At 41.5% G+C, this 17,915-nt stretch overlaps 1 protein-coding gene across 5 annotated transcripts in view; it reads left to right on the top strand.

Annotated features, from left to right (window-relative positions):
- Positions 1-417: 417 nt before the first annotated feature.
- SYT1 (synaptotagmin 1) overlaps positions 418-17,915 on the top strand; it is a 510,654-nt gene continuing 493,156 nt past the window's right edge. For 4 of the 5 annotated variants that reach the window (XM_039507883.1, XM_039507873.1, XM_039507853.1 and 1 more), the window contains exon 1: positions 419-745. The gene's annotated coding sequence lies outside the window, so the exon portion shown is untranslated. Of the gene's footprint in view, positions 746-17,915 lie in introns of all 5 variants that reach the window. The other variant, XM_039507957.1, reaches the window with a different exon arrangement.

The raw sequence follows: 17,915 nt of genomic DNA, 5'->3' as shown, positions 1-17,915 counted from the left end.
TTTTACTTTTATTAGTGCCTGTGGTTCCTGCTCACCTCTCTGCCCCATCCCCCATCCCCTGCTTCTCTCTTACTGCGCCTCTCTTTGTGGTCGGTAAATGCCATACTATAAATTGCCTGAAGTCCCAGGGGGTGGGGCGAATCAGGTCACCCAGCCGTCTCTGTTTCCAGCTTGCAGCACTGCTTGGGGGTCATCACTTTGCCGGTCCAGAGGACTGATTTGATGTCCTTGATTGTCATTCGCAGGGAACTCCCTCCCAGCCCCCTAGCCCGCTGGGGGGGATAGAGACTCTCAGATCCCTGGGATGGGCGATGCCGGCTGAGCAGGTCCGCCTATTATTAGTGCAGCCTGATTGGCTAGCGGAGGCAGCATCCCCGCCTCTCGGCCAATCAGGCAGCCAGGGCTGGGGGATGATGGGCTGCCTCTCACTGGAGGGATTCCTAGAGAAGCTGCAGTGTGGTGATGCTCTAGGAGCTGCACAGCCCCCAGTTTCTCTCTCTCCTCCTCCTCCTCCGCCCAGCCAGCAGCAGCTGAAACTTAACACCCAACACAAAGCAAGCCCCACTGAGAGCAGGGGGCTACAGAAACCTGCTGGTGGATGTGGGAGGGCTGCCACACACACACACACACCTTTTTGTATTGCAGTCTCCTCCCAGGAGAGGCAGAGAGAGCGTGTGTGATTGCTACTAGACAAGGAGGCGAGAGCATTGAAGGACAAACAGACTCCTCCTGCCCTGGTTGCCAGGTAAGGCAGTGGTGTTGGTGCTTCTGCTGCTGCTGGATCTGTCTGCGATGTTTGCTGTCTAGCAGTGACTTGGATTTTGTGGTTACCGTGTGGGGGGGATTAAGAGATGTACAGAGAAAGAGAGAGGGAGACCCAGGTGGTCTATTGTGTGGGCGGTGATGAGAGCGCACATGTTCCTGTTAACGGATGCTGGAAAACAGTTTGTCCGGTGTCTCCTGATCTGAACGCTGGGTTGAATTGTGGCAATCCCCAGCCACCCAGTGTTTCTCCTGTCTCGGAGAAGGCTGCTTTCCAGTCCACTGGAAGGTGGCATGGGACGAAACTGGGGGAGATGGGAGGGGTGGGATTCTGCAGGCTAAAGGAAACGGGAGGTAAAAAAACTGAACCTAAAGCAATCAAACTGCTTACAAGCGAGTAAGCAAATCCTCGAACTCCTGCTGTGGGAGAGGGAAAGCAGCTTGACTTTACTCATCTTCCAAGTGGATCTGTCTGTCACTTGACTTGTTCAGCGGGAAATAAATACATTTAATTTGTTGGGTTTAAGCGTCAATCACCTGACTTCTCATTCCTTCTCTGACCCCCTCTTGCATGATTGTTTGACACCGAAAAAAGAGTTTCAGTATCAAAAACTTGAAATCTCAGGTAACAAAATAGAGAAGGATTCGTTTCCAAGATCTGCAATCTTTGAACAGATAGTGTTCTTATTAAGACTTGTTGTTTGAAACACTGGTGTTGTTCTCAAAGCACTATTCCCTGGAGGATCTGCTTTTCTGATAGTAGAGGACTAAATTAATCCTTTGTATTGTAGTTTTTTAAAAAAAGTAATTAAATGCCATGACACCTGCTTCCCTTTCTTAGAAAAAGCTGACAAAATAATTTTCTTTAGATTTTTCATATAATTACATGTTTCTACCTTTTTAGACTTGCATCTTTCTACTCTCTCCTTCCTTCCCTTTATACTCCTCTTTTGCCTTGTTTTCTAATATTTTACAGTGTGCATATTGTGGGCACAGAGGGTGCTAATATGGGTTCAAAACTGTGTTTAGAAGTTAAATGTGTGTTAGCTTAGGCACCTATCACATTACAAAAAGTTTAGGGAGTATAATCAAAAAGTGGCACAAATGTTTAATAATTTTTCACAGAAAATGGTGGTTCTTTTTTGTTTTAAGTCTTGTAAAATAAAGACCTCAAACAACTACAAGCTTCTAGCCCTGAGCAGAGTAAGTAAATTAAATATACTCATTGGAATGAGCCTTTATGGCAGTTTTAACAATGTGTAATTCAATCATCACTGATACAAGCTGCCTTTTACCATTATTCATCAGACCCAGCTGAATGATTTCTGTCAGATGGGAAGTAGAAGAGAGAAATCTCTAGGTAAATGTAACTGGAAAGCTTTCCAAGTAGAGTCCTAAATGAGCACAGAAAAGCACTTGGCCACAATCTGCAGACAGATGTTAGTATCCAAATAAATCTTTTCCTTTGATTGTTGAGGGGGAAGTCAAGTCTTATTTTTCTTACTTAATATCTATTTGTGAATGAAGAAGAGGGATCTCTGTGCTTAGATGACTATGATCTTGTACATTTAGTGTAATATGCTGTATTTCAATAGTATTTCCCTACCTTTCAAATGCTGTATTTTCTATACAGAGGTCAGTACAGTAATTTTAGACACTCGTGGATTGTCGCCTGCAACCAGACCCTCATTCTGTCAACTACCTATTGATCCTCTGAACAGATACCTTATTGTGCCATCCGTGTTTCATGTTCATCTTTCTTTTACAGATGGAAAAAGTGCTTTTTAAAATGCATGAGTTATTTCTTCTTCAAAACCATACACTACCAGCAGTTGTAAATCTGAGAGGAGACCTTCTCCCTTGTGGAGTGGCATCCAGAATTACATAAATGTAATTATTTTAGTGGTGATCTCATACCAATATTTAAAAACACAATACCTATAACCTTCCTGCTCTTTTAAGAAATGATGGATTTGGCTACAATGGCAAATGGGCAATACATTAATTTGCTTTTTAGTATGGTGTATGTATGTAGGAATTAATAAGCATTAGTCATGGTAAAATGGACAGATAGCAAAAGTATAGGGAAATTCCTTATATTCCTTCCTGATATGGTCAGAGTAGTATTTTCTTATCTTTATTGGGTGTGGGGTGGGGAACTTGACCTGGCTTTATGTCTGAGATACATTTTTTTTTCTCTCCAAGTTCTTGCAGTTGTAGTTCTATTAGGAGTGTCCAAAGGGAGTATACCTCAATATGGTATGTTACTTGACTTGTGATGTAGTTGCTCAAAATTTGAATACACGCTATTCACAAATTGAAAAGTATGTAGCTTGAAAACTATACAGCTTAAAAACATAGTGCAGACAGCTTGAGTGAAAAGAGATAATTTTAAAAAGCACCACAGGGCAGAGGATAATGACATACTGTAGGAAATGATCGCACTACTGCACTTGCAAAAGCATGAAATGTCCTAGTGTAGCCATTTCATACAAACCCAATTTTCCTTCACATTAAGAGCGCCTAAGTGAGCCTTATTAATGTTTGATACAAAAGATGCTCAAGCTATTTTCAAGTATTTATACTGGACTTTTAAGCATTAGCCCATAGATCAAGAGTACTTGCTTGCTTTTCTACACATAAGTATAAAAATAGTTGTTTACAACATCTAATAGTATTGTAAATGGAATATAGGAAACTCCATATGAGATCAGACTAACAATTCATCCTGTCAATAAATCATGGCTACAGAATAATATTTGGTTTATAATACAAAACTTTATCACACCTTATTCTTAGTGTAAACCAAATATCTGGAAAACACTCACTGTCTTATATTGGCTTGATAGTTTTAAGGATGTAAGAGAACTGGAAAAAATCTGTATTTGTCCAATTATGATAAAGAAACCATAAGCATAAACTCAGGTTTTTTTTCTTAATCTTTTGACAGGTTCATAATTCATATTATATATATTATAGCGCAGGGTCATAACACAAGTTTTTAGAGCCATTCACCCTTCTGGAACTCAAAGTTAACTGATGAGGCCTCAGATGAAACAATCTCTTATTTATCATACTGTGTCTTGCCTATACCACAATATATAGGATGTTACCGTTTAGGAGATCCTGGTATATAGAATGTTACTGGAAAATGAGATCAAAGTAAAGATGACAGTGCATCTTTATGACCTTACATGCTGTGTGGGAGACACCAAAGTTGACAATAATATTGTAAAGGGCAAGCAAAGATTTCCTAATTTTCTCAATTGAAAACATGGAAGCATCATTACTTATAGATTCCATGTTCTTCTCAAATCTGCTCATGCAGTGCATCTTCATGTTCATTTTTACAAAGAAAAATATCTGACCACTTTGGGTTACTTTCATCCCCTACAGGATATGTTTGTTTTAAACATTATTCTGCATCTTGGAAGAGCTTAATTAGAAATGCACATAAGGGAAGCTTGCTAGCCAACTATGAATTTATATTTACCAGTGACATTTACAAAAGATACTTCAGGTTAAAATAAAAGCATTTGCCAAACTGAATAAACAAATCATTATGTTAACAAATATTTTCAGGATCTTTATGTATGACAGTCCTCTTTGCTACAATCGGCTTTACTCATTCGTGATACACTCCAATCAAAGAGAGAGGATTACAAAATGCTGGAAATAATAGTGCATCTTTTACAAAAAATAACAGCGTAGTGGAGAGTTCAACATTAAAAAGAGGACATCTGTATAGGGCTTTTAGTGGTTCTTTGGATGAAAGACTAAGACCAGCTAGAGACAATGCTAATATGCTGCCTGTCAAAATCTTTCTCTTTACTCAGGATTTATGTGGATTTGAGGAGAGGTTGTTTATATAAACAATGAGTGAAAAACTTGCCCAGTCAAACAAAATGGAAATCTACAATTAGACATTTTTTGTTCTAAAGAAGAACATATTTTTGTATGCAAGACTTATGATTGAAAGTATGAGACCGGCTGTGATAAAACTGTTTTCTAATACTTTTATCAGCTGTTGCAATCAAAATGTTTTTTCTATTAAGTTCTTATTTATTCAAGGGATTTAATGAGTAGGCTATTGTCAGCTTTATGGATATTCAGTTTGGGGGTTTAGTAAAAATCCTTACCAAAGAGTTTAGTATTTTCTTACTATGTTTTTATTTGTCTTTAGGAACTTCCCCCAAAACTGCATGCATTTAATGTCTCCTTTTCTTTCTAGAGGGACTGGGGCCTCCCTCTTTAAGATTCTCAAACATTTGCTAAGTCAAGACATCACTTTCTCTTTCAGCCAATTAGCTATTACCTAAAATAAGTGTTTTAACATTCAGCAGTTGTTAATTGTAACATTAATATAAAATCTCTTTGTTAACTGTGATTTAAAAATAATTATGATTACTTAACTATCTTAAGGGTAAATTTCCAATGACTCTTCAGGATATATGGATAAGCACAATTTTATTGTGGTGTGCCTACATAGTAGAACTGAGGATGTGTTTTGTCTGCTCGATGCGTTTTGTCTGCTCATTGCTGATTTAACAGAGTTTGTTATAATCCTGTTTACCTATTCTGTTTGATACTTTTTGTCTGAAGACATAATTTTATTGCAATGAGGGTGAAATTCAATTCACCAGTGTAATGTGGGGGAGCTAGGGAGACAATCTACCACTATCCAACCTGGATCCAAGACCTAAATCTGTAGCAAAGAACCTCATTCCTGTCACTTGGTGACTGAACCTTTAAGAGGCAATGGGTCCAGCCCCAACCTGTGATGCACTTAGCGACACACTTAGCTCACCTCCCCAAGTGTTTGGGTTTTTTTGTTTTTGTTTTTTTTAAAAGCAAAGCTCATGGCAAGCAGGTCATGTGGCTAAAATCAAGCCTTCTGGGGTGACTATAAAAGCAGAAGCCTCTGGAGAGCCAAGGAGGAGAGAAAGAAGGGAGGCTCTGCAAAGCAGATTTGGAACCTGGCTATTGGAGAACAGGGAAAGCTGGCTTGAACCACTCCGCAGCCCCATAGAGAACTGTGGCATCCTTAACAAGGAGAAAGGATTTGCACCTGAGGGGCCAAAGGAGACTTTTTTTTTATAAAGACTTAATAAATTGGACCCCAAGCAGGGGAATATTACTCTAAGTACTTTGGCCTGTGAACATGTTATTTGGGAAGAGGCAAGAGGGTGGCATACTGCACCCTATGAGCTGAAATGTGACCATTGCTCATTTGTACCTCTTAGAAATGTAGGTCAGTCCAATGGTCCATCCAGCTCAGTACCCTGTCTCTGTCAGAGATCAAAGTAAGATGCCTCAAAGTAAGATGTACACCCACACAGAGGCTCTTCCAAAGTTCTTGGGGAGGGATGCTCCACCCCCGCTCTGCCTGGGGCCCTGCCCCCGCTCCACCCCTTCTCCCAAGCCCAACCTCTTCCCACCCTGCCCTGCCCCTTCTCCTGCTCCTTCCTGCTCCTCCCCACTCCTGCCCCGTACCTCCTGCATGCTGTTGAACAGCTCATCGCCAGCAGACAGGAGTCGCTGGGGGAGGAAGGGGGAGAGATGGTCAGCGGGGCCTGCTGGCAGGCAGAAGGCACTGGGGAGAGGGGGAAGAGCTGATCTACGGGGCTGCCAGTGGGTGCTGACCACCTACTATTTTTTTTTTCCGTGGGTGCTCCAGCCTTGGAACACCCATGGAGTTGGCACCTATGCACCTGCATAATGGGCATCTAGGCAATAATCTTCCAATAGGCTTACTTTCTTCTTAATTCCAGGTGTTTAATGGTTGATTTATGAATGGCATGAAGGTTTTTATCCCCTATACATTTTTGTCCTATCTAATGAAACTGCTGGTATTATTAACCATTGGCTCTTCTTTGAATTCTGTGAACAAACCTTGGAACACTGGAGAAGTTCCAGAGGGCTGGGAAAAAGCTAATTGTGCCAATATTTTAAAAGGAAAAATGGAATAACCTGAGAAACTTTAGAACAGAGAGGCTGACACTGCGCCTGGACGAAAACATGGAAAAGCTGATTGGGAATGCAATCAGTATAGAATTAAAAGATGCCAATAATTAATGCCAGTCAACATGATTTTATGGAAAATAGGTTTTTGTCAAACTTGATATTGTTGTTTGGTGAAATCACAAGTTTGGCTGACATAATATACTTAGCCCCCATGACATTCTGATTTAAAAAAAAAAACAGAAACTCACTATATAACATCAGTACAACCCTATTAAATCAAAGAAAAGATGGTTAAGTGATGATTACAAAAATAATTATAAATGGGGAATCATCGTTCAGAGGGGGTATTTCTAGTGGGGTGTCACAGAGGTCTTTTCTCAGCCCAATACTGTTCAATATCTTTATCAATGATCTGGAAGAACATTTGCAAATCCACACAAAAATTGAAGTGGGAAATATTGGTGGGGCAAGTCTGTTATACAAACTGATCTGGATTGGTTAGTAAGGTGGAATGAATTGAGCAATATACAAATGTATATTTGTAAGGTCATACTTCTAGAAACAAAGCATGTCAATAACACTTGCAGTTCCCCATCTTATATCCTGGAAAAGTGCGACTCTGAAAAGGACTTAGGTGGTCCAGTAGATAAGCAATTGAACATGAACAACCAGTGTGATTCTGTATCTGAGGGCATATGCAATTCTTGGATGTATAAGCAGGGAAATATCCAGTAGGAGTAGGTGGTTTTATCACTATATGTCATTGGTGAGACTATTGTTGGAAAAAATGTGTCCAGTTTTAGTGTCCAAACTTCAAAAAGGATGTTGACCAATTGGAAATGTAGCTTTTTCTTTTTTTTTCTTTTTTTTTTTTTTTTTTGGAGACGAGAGACTAATTTCAGGTCTAGGAAATATGTCTTCTAGTGAGAAACTAAAGAAGATTAATCTATTTCATTTATCTAAGAGGTTAGTAGGTGCCTTGATCTTGGACTACATGGAGAAAAGGTTTCTGATAGTTAGACAAATTAGAGGATTGGACCAAAAGAAATCTGATGAGGTTCAACAAGGACAAGTGCAGAGTCCTGCACTAGGATGGAAGAATCCCATGCATTGCTACAGACTAGGGACCGAATGGCTAGGCAGCAATTCTGCAGAAAAGGACCTAAGGGTTACAGTGGACGAGAAGTTAGATATGAGTTGATAGTGTGCCCTTGTTGCCAAGAAGGCTAACTGCATTTTGGGCTGTGTAAGAAGGGGCATTTGCCAGCAGATCGAGGGACGTGATCATTCCCCTCTATTTGACATTGGTGAGGCCTCATCTGGAGTACTGTGTCCAGTTTTGGGCCCTACACTACAAGAAGGATGTGGAAAAATTGGAAACAGTCCAGCGGAGGGCAACAAAAATGATTAAGGGGCTGGAGCACATGACTTATGAGGAGAGGCTGAGGGAACTGAGATTGTTTAGTCTGCAGTACAGAAGAATGAGGGGATTTGATAGCTGCTTTCAACTACCTGAAAGAGGGTTCTAAAGAGGATGGATCTAGACTGTTCTCAGTGGTACCAGATAACAGAACAGGGAGTAATGGTCTCAAGTTGTAGTGGGGGAGGTTTAGGTTGGATATTAGGAAAAACTTTTTCACTAGAAGGGTGGTGAAGCACTGGAATGGGTTACCTAGGGAGGTGGTAGAATCTTCTTCCTTAGAGGTTTTTAAGGTCATGCTCGACAAAGCCCTGGCTGGGATGATTTGGGGACAGTTGGGGATTGGTCCTGCTTTGAGCAAGGGGTTGGACTAGATGACCTCCCGAGGTCCCTTCCAACCCTGATATTCTATGATTCCTTTTATCAGTTTTTTAATCAGTGTCCTTTACATTTCAGTGAGTATATTCCTGATTCTTTTAATATGGGGAGCATGTATTTGAGCTGGTATAAAGCCTGTTGTAAGTTTTCACATTGACTTCTGTGGCCTTTGGAGAAGTTTCTATGACTGTCTTATATGGAAGTCTCTCAATGTCTCTAATTATATTTTATCAATGAGAATTCTGCTTAAAAAAGTGATGATATGATAGGGCTGTCTACTAGGTCTTTCTGGTGTACCTACATAATATTAGGCATACAGATATTTTGCTTTCTCACTGTTCCCTAGCACTACTTTTCCCGGAAATAATTAGATTAAATGCTGGGTGAATCAGTTTGGATCCTAAATGAATGAACCATTTATTTGTACTCTTTCTATCTTTTAGCCTGTTTCCAATCCATAACAGAAAACTCTCTCTCAATTTACCGGCATTAGTGAGGGACTTTATCAAAGTCTTTTTTTTTTTTTTTTTTAAATCCAAGTAAAGCTACAGGTGGTTCTTTAGCATGTATTGTTGTGCAAGATTTAAGGCCACTGAATCTACACAGTGGATGCATCTTGTATGTCTGTAATCTGCTTACATCCAGCAACACTCTTCATGCCAGGCTTTGAAAGGCCATTTTGGATACCCTTTCTTTAGTATACAGATTCATCCCAAAGTAGCCGCTACATCAAGGGTCCTCTTCTAAACAAACCCAATGGCAGTCTTGTGTTCCACATAACACAAGCAGGGGCGGCTCTAGGAATTTTGCCGCCCCAAGCACGGCAGGCAGGCAGGTTGCCTTCGGCGGCTTGCCTTCAGAGGGTCCGCTGGTCCCGCGGCTTCGGAGCCTGCGGGAGGTCCGCCGAAGCCGCGGGACCAGTGGACCGTCCGCAGGCAAGGCGCCGAAGGCAACCTGCCTGCCGTGCTTGGGGCGGCAAAATTCCTAGAGCCGCCCCTGCTTGTGTTATGTGAATGGCATTGTCCCGGACCTCTGAACCAGAAGGAATTTCATTGTGCATGTATTGCCTTGCTCCAGGGGTAACTTTATCTTGTATGCATCACCTTCCAGACCCCAGGTGCTAGGAAATGATATTTACATACACACGCCATAGACTGTTGCCACTATTTATAAGTGAGTGCTTTTCATTTTCAGTGAACTGCCTTGGTGAATTGGCAAGAAAAGATGGTTGGAAGGGGCTCTTCTCCTCTGGGTGTGTCACTGAGTTGTAGAAGATGGGAAATTAGGTGGCTCAGGCCTAATTGAAAAGATGCTTATCGGGGTGGGTGGAGCAACATCAATCTAGATTTCTTGTGCCTGGAATTAAGAAATGATGTTTCTATTTGAAGGGTCCAAGTTTTTAACTAAACATACATTTGGTAAGCACAGCAACAAAGCTATTGCTTTTGATATAAATCTACAAATTGATCACCTTTTTATTCTTCTGCACTGCACTTTACCATTGCTGTTTCCTCTTTAATAATAATCAGGACACATCATGAATTTGTTCCTCACTTTGATCTTTCTGAGTACCTGGTGGTTAAAGCAGAGAGACCAGGGGAACATGTTCAAGTATATTTGACCTCTGCCAAGGTTATCTTCATGATATACTAGAATTGCTTAAAGCTATGAGCAGTCGGATGTGTATTGCTTTTATTTTTTATAAATACTTGCAAAATGGGATTGGAATGAGGTTTTATATATTAATGTGTATTTAGTACCATTTAAACATGTTGGGATAAGTGCTAAAACAGAAGCACTCCAAGAAAAATCAGCTGGGACAAAATAAGCTTGTAGGCATTTAATCTAACTCTATGCACTGTTGCATTTGTTGTTTTCAAAATTTATTTCCATTTTTAGTGACCCTGACAATGACTTAAATTTATTTTAATACATGATCATCAAAGGCTGGATTTACCGCTTGTACATTAATTAAGATAACTGTTAGCTGGTTACACAATGAAAATTAATTTATTCTTTATAAAGGTGGACAGAAATCCTGTACTTTTAAAGGTAAATAAGGCATAGAACCCACTATGAAAATCAGCAGTGTCTAAGAAAATAGTGGCACTAAATATTTCTAGCTCGCAATCAGGCAGCTAGAAGAAGTTGCAATCCTTAAATTGATCACTGTTTACCCAAATGTCAACTGGCTTCCAAAGTAATAAACAGCTAAGTGTTTACTAAAGGTGATGAATCAGATTCCTGGAGGAATAATTGAGACTGTCTACTCTGACTATTCTTGAAGGATTCAAACATATCCCTAAAGCCAAAATTTATTTCTGCTTTTCTGTCTAACTTGTGGACCTCTTTATCTGTCAATTGGATTCTAAAATGCACGTATCACATCTTGGCTAGATGAAAGATAATCAGTGCTAGCATAATGAAACACGACAGTGCCCCTGTAGTTAAGGCTCTATTGGAATTCCCTTTTTTTAATATCAACATGAGTTTTGAGTAGTGTATAACTAATCAATTTGCATTTTTATTGGGTTGAAATTTGGCTCTAAGCAATGGCTTTTTTTTATTCAAATAATTTTTTTGGTTTTTAAAAAGACATAAAACAGTTCAGTGGTCTTAAGGGCTCATTTCAGAGCGACAAGGGCAAATTCTTTGTTGTAAATTGACTCAGCTTACTCGCAAACCATGTGGTGCTCTCCCTCCCACACTGCAGTTTCAGTACAGTGGACACCTTCCTGAGATGAACTAAAGTAATCTCCTCTGAGGAACTCCGTATGTACAATTTTCAGTGTGTTAGCCTTGTAGGTTCTCAAGAAAATGAAAGAGTATAAAGTTAGGGAGATCTGTTGCTGATGCACTAGGGTAGAAGGAAGGGCTCAACATGAGTATGTAGAAAGTAGTGAGCCTTGTTAATTGTAGAGCTTTTTGTATGATAGTGTAAAAGGTTGTGCACATTTGTTCCCTCCGCTAGGCCAAACATTTTCTACCACACAGGTTATTCTGAGGATAAATTGTATTGCCCCATCTTTGTAGTATCTGAGCACATCAGGTATTTAGAAACAAGTACGGTAGGCACGCAAAATGTTTGGCTTTTGTCTAGTCCTTCCCTAGTTACACCCAGGATATTACTAGGGATGCATAAATGAAGTTGCTTTAAACAGGCTTAGTGGTAATTATGCTGCTCAAATTCTCAGTACAGTTTCTGGGACAGGTATGATGTCAATAATTTTTAAAGTTCTAACACAACTCAATGTTTCCATTGACATATCCATAAGGGTCTGATTTAAGCCATTTAGGCAAAGGCATTTTAATTTAAAACTGTTGTTCCATCTTCAGTCAGATCACGCTTTCGCGTCTCCATGAGGCTATTGCACATATGATCGGACTGCCCACTTTACCATCTGAAATTATAATGGGGCTTGGTGAAGTTAAAGATAATGGGCTATATTCAGTCCATGCCTACATGGATGTATGGGTGGCAAAAATCTGTGCCCACGGTTTTGGGGTAAATATGATATATGTCATAACATTACCTGCCAGAGTGAGACTGTTGCTTCAATGGGGCTAACAGCATGGAATAAGCAAATTCACCATAAGGTCAGCCAGAATCCTGGCAAATGTGTACATAGTCGTCCACAATAATTGCAAGCTGCCAGCAATAGCAGCAAGGGAGCTGCTCAGAGGACCAGGCAAAGTAGCAAGTGCCCTGTAGCACATACAGGCAGCCTGAAATGGAAGCCTGCACTGATGGAAGGTTTCTTGTTGCAAAGCCGGTTGTTGTCCCATACTGCCTTGTGTTTGTGCAGGATTTGGTGCTTTGTGGCACACTCCGCTCTGAACGTCCTTGCTTTTGTGCATTTAAGTCACATCTTTCTTTTTTTAAAGCATAGTTCTATAAAATGTAATTTCCTTTCATAGGAGAAGTTTAATTTCATCTTCTAAATTTTAATTTAGATTTCAAAGCACCAGTGAATAAGCCATGTGAATGATGAAGAAAGTTGCACAAAACAAATCATCCACTGTCAATCATAATTTAGACAACACGAGTCTAAAAGCCTTAACCGGATATTACTTTTCTTTATATCCCATCTCTTGTCCTGCTTTCAAGGGCTCAACAAATGATTGAGAAGATCGGTTTGAAAATGCACTCCCAGTTGTTTGACAAACATAAAGTATAGTTCGCACGTTCCTTCCCTTTTGCCTGAAAAGGAAAAGTAGGAGCAGATGGTACTCAAATTGTCCTCGTCCTCATATTAAAACGATGTGAGTTTATAATGGTGAGTTGCAATCAGTGGCAGCAGTTTCAGAAAGAAACAAATATTCCATATCAGGAAGAGGCAGCATTTACTCTGATTGATTGTAAACCTTTCAGAACAGGGCCCATCATTTTAGTTGTGTTCATATAGTGCCTAGCACAATAGGACCCTGATCCCTAACTGAAAACTCTACATGTTGCCACAGTACAAATACTCAAGTGCTCTAAAGGTGCAGTCATTTATGGTACCTGTAGATCAATGAACACTTTGAACAGTAGATTGCTGTAACCGTATTAACCATCTTCATCATTATGTTATGGATCCTGATTTGTGCTTTAAAACTAGTGAACATTCTTTATTTGTTATACTGTTGTTTGCTAGATATATAGGAACTGGTAATAATACAAGTTATAATGGGGAACAGATATACTAGGAAATTGGGATACTGGATTTATTAACTATAATTAGAAACTAGTTCTGTTTGGTTACCCAATATACCAGCTTCCTAGTATAGCCAATAAATCCATTTTCTAGTTTATAAGCAGCACAAGTTTCCATTATGCCAGTTTCCCAGTACGTTGATTCACCTGTTTCCAGTATAACCCTAGTGAATTGTTTGCTTATTTTATTTTAACTAGTATATACATAGGACCAGATTCTCAATTGAGATCTAGCTCCTTTGCACCATAGAAAACACAAAGGGGTTGGATTTTGGCTGTAAACAGCTAGCAAGGAATTTAAATGGGCTGTAAATGGCAAGCTGATGAGGTGGCTCCTGCTTCAGCAGCCCCCACTGCCTCTGGTGTTGGAAAGGGAGGGGACATGTCAGGGACATAGCAGGACTCTCTTCTGCCTATCATCTACTGGCGGAGAGTCCATTAGAGGCTGTGCTCTGGCATAAGTTAGAGTAGTCCCTAGTTGTTATCAGGGCTGGTGCAATTTTTGTCGTCTTACTGTATGTGCTGTCCACAAACCTGTTTATGTTGGTGGCTGCCCATATGGTGGCCCCCATAAAATCAATATCTGACCGCTTCACATCACATTAATAAATACACAACAGTTTATGTGTCTACTTCAACAGGGTATTTGGTTGTCATGGTTTTTGTTCCTATGGCAACTGAGTTAGATTATTAGGGGATAGCCCAGCCAGTTTCGGCCAGTTGGGTGAGCTCTGTGTCTGTAAATAAAATGGTAGTTCTGTTAGCTGTCTGCTGTCTGGCCTCAAGTGATTTCTTCCTAAACCGGCTGCCCCCAAGGATATAACAAGTGGCGACGAGGATGGGATTCCGGTGCTGCTCCAGTAACAGAAGGAAGAAGTAGTCAAGGTAAAGAACAAAAAAACAAACAAACAAACAAAAAAAAACCTGCTTGTTTGCACTGACTGTGAAAGTGAAACTAAAAATCATGGCTACTCTGACCAGGCCACTGGAACCTTTTGATGAGAATATAGAGCAGTGGCATGTGTATACTGAGCGTTTTGAGCTTTTTGTTATTGCAAATGACATTACAGAAGCGAAGAAGGTGCCAATATTCTTAAATGTTGTAGGGGCTAAAACCTACTCCCTGCTACACAGCTTACTACACCCTGTTAAGCCAGCGACTAAATCTTACAGTGACATTGTGGAAATCCTGGGGTCCCATTTTCCCCCAAAACCACTGGTAATTGCTGAAAGAGAGAGGTTCCACAAAAGAGACCAAAAGGAAGATGAAACAGTTGTATAATTTGTAGCAATTTTAAAAAAGCTAGCAGAACACTGTGAATTTAAAGAGATGTTAAATGATGCCCTGCGTGACAGGTTAGTGTGTGGCCTCTACAGTGAAGCTATACAGAAGCGCCTACTGACAGAGGCTCAGCTTACATTACAGAAGGTTGTTGATATTGCTGTCTCCATGGAACTGGCTACAAGGGAGGCGCAATATCAGTGCATCCCCTAGGGTGCAAAAAGTGTCAGAAGAACCGACCCACAAAACTGTGCAGAGTCAAGAATGTTACTGCTGTGGTAAGCCGGGTCACCAGGCATCAGAATGCTGGTGTGTCGACACTGTGGCAAAAAGGGACACATTGAGTATGCCTGTAAACAAAAGAAAAAGAGGCCTGTGGTCTGGCCGACAAAAAGAGGAACCCTGCATACCCTAGAGCAGACCCAGGATGATCAAAGTGACACCTCATCACAAGAGGAAGTGCCACTGCATGTTTTGTCTTTGGCAGTGGGCTCACATGAATACTGGGTAACCCCGTTGTTGGGTGGCAAACCTATACGCATGGAACTGGACACCGGTGCAGCCATCTCGCTGGTCTCCGAGACTGTGTATAAAGAAAAGCTACAGCATCTTCCGCTAAAGGCAACAAAAACTGTTCTGAAGACGTATACGGGAGAAGCTGTGCCCATGTTGGGCACTATTGATGTTAAGGTAGAGCTCAATGGACAGGCTGCTAAATTGCCACTGTTTGTGGTGAGTGGTAACCACCCAGCCTTAATGGGTAGGTCTTGGCTTGGGAAGATTCAGCTGAACTGGGCAGCAGTTCACCGGATAACTAAAGAAGAAACCAGTCTAACCCCTATACTAAGGAAACATGCTGCTGTTTTTGGAGATGATTTGGGAAGTATGAAGGGAATCACTGTGTCCGTGAACATTAAACCTGACAGTCCACCAAAATATCTGAAAGCCCGAACTGTGCCATATGCCATCAGGCCAAAAGTTAAAGCAGACCTGGAGTGCCTGGTCATCAATGGAGTCCTAATACCAGTTACCCATAGCTCATGGGCCACTCCTATCGTTCCAATAGTGAAGGAAGATGGCTCTCTCCAGATTTGCGGTGATTTTAAAGTCACTGTCAACCCAGTGTTGTGTGCAGAGCACTACCCGCTTCCCCGCATCGATGACCTCTTCGCAGGCCTGGCTGGGGGACAAAAGTTCAGTAAGATTGATCTGAGTCAAGCATATTTACAGATGCACATCGATGAAAAGTCCCAAGAGCTGTTGACTATTGTGACTCATAAGGGGCTTTATCGATACTGTTGCCTACCCTTTGGAATAACGTCTGCTCCCACCCTGTTCCAGAGGGCTATGGACCAGATCTTGTGTGGCTTGTCAGGAGTTCAGTGCTATCTGGATGATATCCTGGTCACTGGAAGAAATGAAGAGGATCACTTAAAGAATTTAGAGGCTACCCTACAAAGACTGGAAGAGTATGGCCTACGAGTTCGCAAAGACAAGTGTGAATTCTTCAAGCCCTCTGTTGAATATTTGGGACACATCATTGATTCTGCAGGTCTTCATAAGGCCCCTGCAAAAGTTAAAGCTATTGTGGAGGCTCCCGCACCTCGAAATGTAAGCCAGCTGCGCTCATTTCTAGGACTACTGAACTATTATGGAAAGTTCATCTCACAGTTAGCTACGCTGCTAAAACCACTTCATGAGCTCCTTGGGCAGAACAAGGCCTGGAAGTGGACTGAAGCCTGTGATGTTGCATTTAACAAAGCTAAGGATGCATTGCTAAATTCTGAAGTTCTAACGCACTTTGATCCATCCTTACCCCTACAATTGGCCTGCGACGCCTCCCCTTATGGAGTGGGAGCAGTCGTGTCACACATTATGCCTTCGGGAGAAGAGAGACCTATTGCTTTTGCTTCACGCACTCTAAGCAAAGCATAAACTAACTATGCCCAAATCGAATGTGAGGCATTAGGAATTGTTTTTGGAATTCGGAAGTTTCATCAGTACCTGTTTGGGCAAAAGTTTACTCTTCTCACAGACCATCGACCTCTGACGTCAATTTTTGGACCCTACACAGGCATTCCCCCATTAGCTGCTAGTCGTATGCAACGTTGGGCATTGTTACATTCAGCACACACATATGAAATCAAATATCGGAAATCCACTCTATACGGCAATGCAGATGGCCTCTCAAGGTTGCCTTTGCCGGTCAAACATCAAGATAGTGCCCAAAAGGGAATCTTCTACTTTGAACAGGTAGAGAATACACCCATCACTGCTACTCAGATAAAGAAGGCAACTCGCTTTGACCCAATATTGTCCCAAGTTATGGACCTGGTGATGCATGGAAAATCTCGACAAACCTTTCTGTCTCACCTGACCTTGTTACCTACATGTCCAGGAGGACGGAGTTATCGGTCCAATCTGGTTGTTTGTTGTGGGGGAGACGAGTCATTATTCCGCCACCACTGAGATCACAGATGTTAGAACAGCTACATTCTGGTCACTGTGGAATAGTGCGCATGAAGGAAATTGCACGAAGTTATTTTTGGTGGCCTCGATTGGACAGTGCTATTGAAGAGAAGGCAAAAGCTTGTATGTCATGTCAGGGTGTGAGGAATGCACCCCAGTGGGCACCCCTACACCCATGGGACTGGCCTGAAAACCCGTGGCAATGTATTCACATTGACTTCGCTGGCCCCCTTGAAGGAAGCATTTTCTTGGTGGCAGTAGATGCCCATTCTAAATGGCCAGAAGTCTCTATAATGCAGTTCACTACTGCAGAGAGTACTATCCAAAAACTACGAGGACTCTTTAGTCGTTTTGGTCTGCCAGAACAACTTGTGAGCGACAACGGACCGCAGTTCGTCTCTCAGGAGTTTCAAAATTTTATGAAGGCAAATGGGATACACCACATCACGTCAGCACCATATCATCCATCCACCAACGGATTAGCTGAAAGATTTGTGCAGACAATGAAACACGCTTTGAAATCAGCAAGGGGATAACACTCCATTCAAAAGCGTCTGGATACCTTCTTTCTTTCCTACAGAAACACACCTCATGCTACGACCCAGGCATCCCCGGCCTTTCTAATGATGGGACAACAGCTGTGCACTTGCTTTGATCTGCTGAAACCTTCTGAACCCCGACAAATTGTGCAACATCAGCAGCAATATCAAGTCATCAGATGGGCACCCAGAGCAAAAGAGCAAACCTTTAGCCCGGGACAGCCAGTTTTGGCTCAGAATTATACTTCCAGAGCTAAATGGGTCCCTGCCACAATCATCACTCAAACAGGACCTGTTTCCTACACAGTCCGGACTGCAGAGAATCTTACCTGGTGGCGACATGTAGATCAGCTGTTGCCAGGTCATGCCAGTCCTCAGGACACATCTGCAGTTGAGTGGTATGAC

This window comes from Mauremys reevesii, linkage group 1 (genome assembly GCF_016161935.1).
Source record: "Mauremys reevesii isolate NIE-2019 linkage group 1, ASM1616193v1, whole genome shotgun sequence".
Lineage (NCBI taxonomy): Eukaryota > Metazoa > Chordata > Testudines > Geoemydidae > Mauremys > Mauremys reevesii.
The sequence above is the reverse complement of the archived record's forward strand: the minus strand, read 5'-3'. Positions and strand labels throughout refer to the sequence as shown.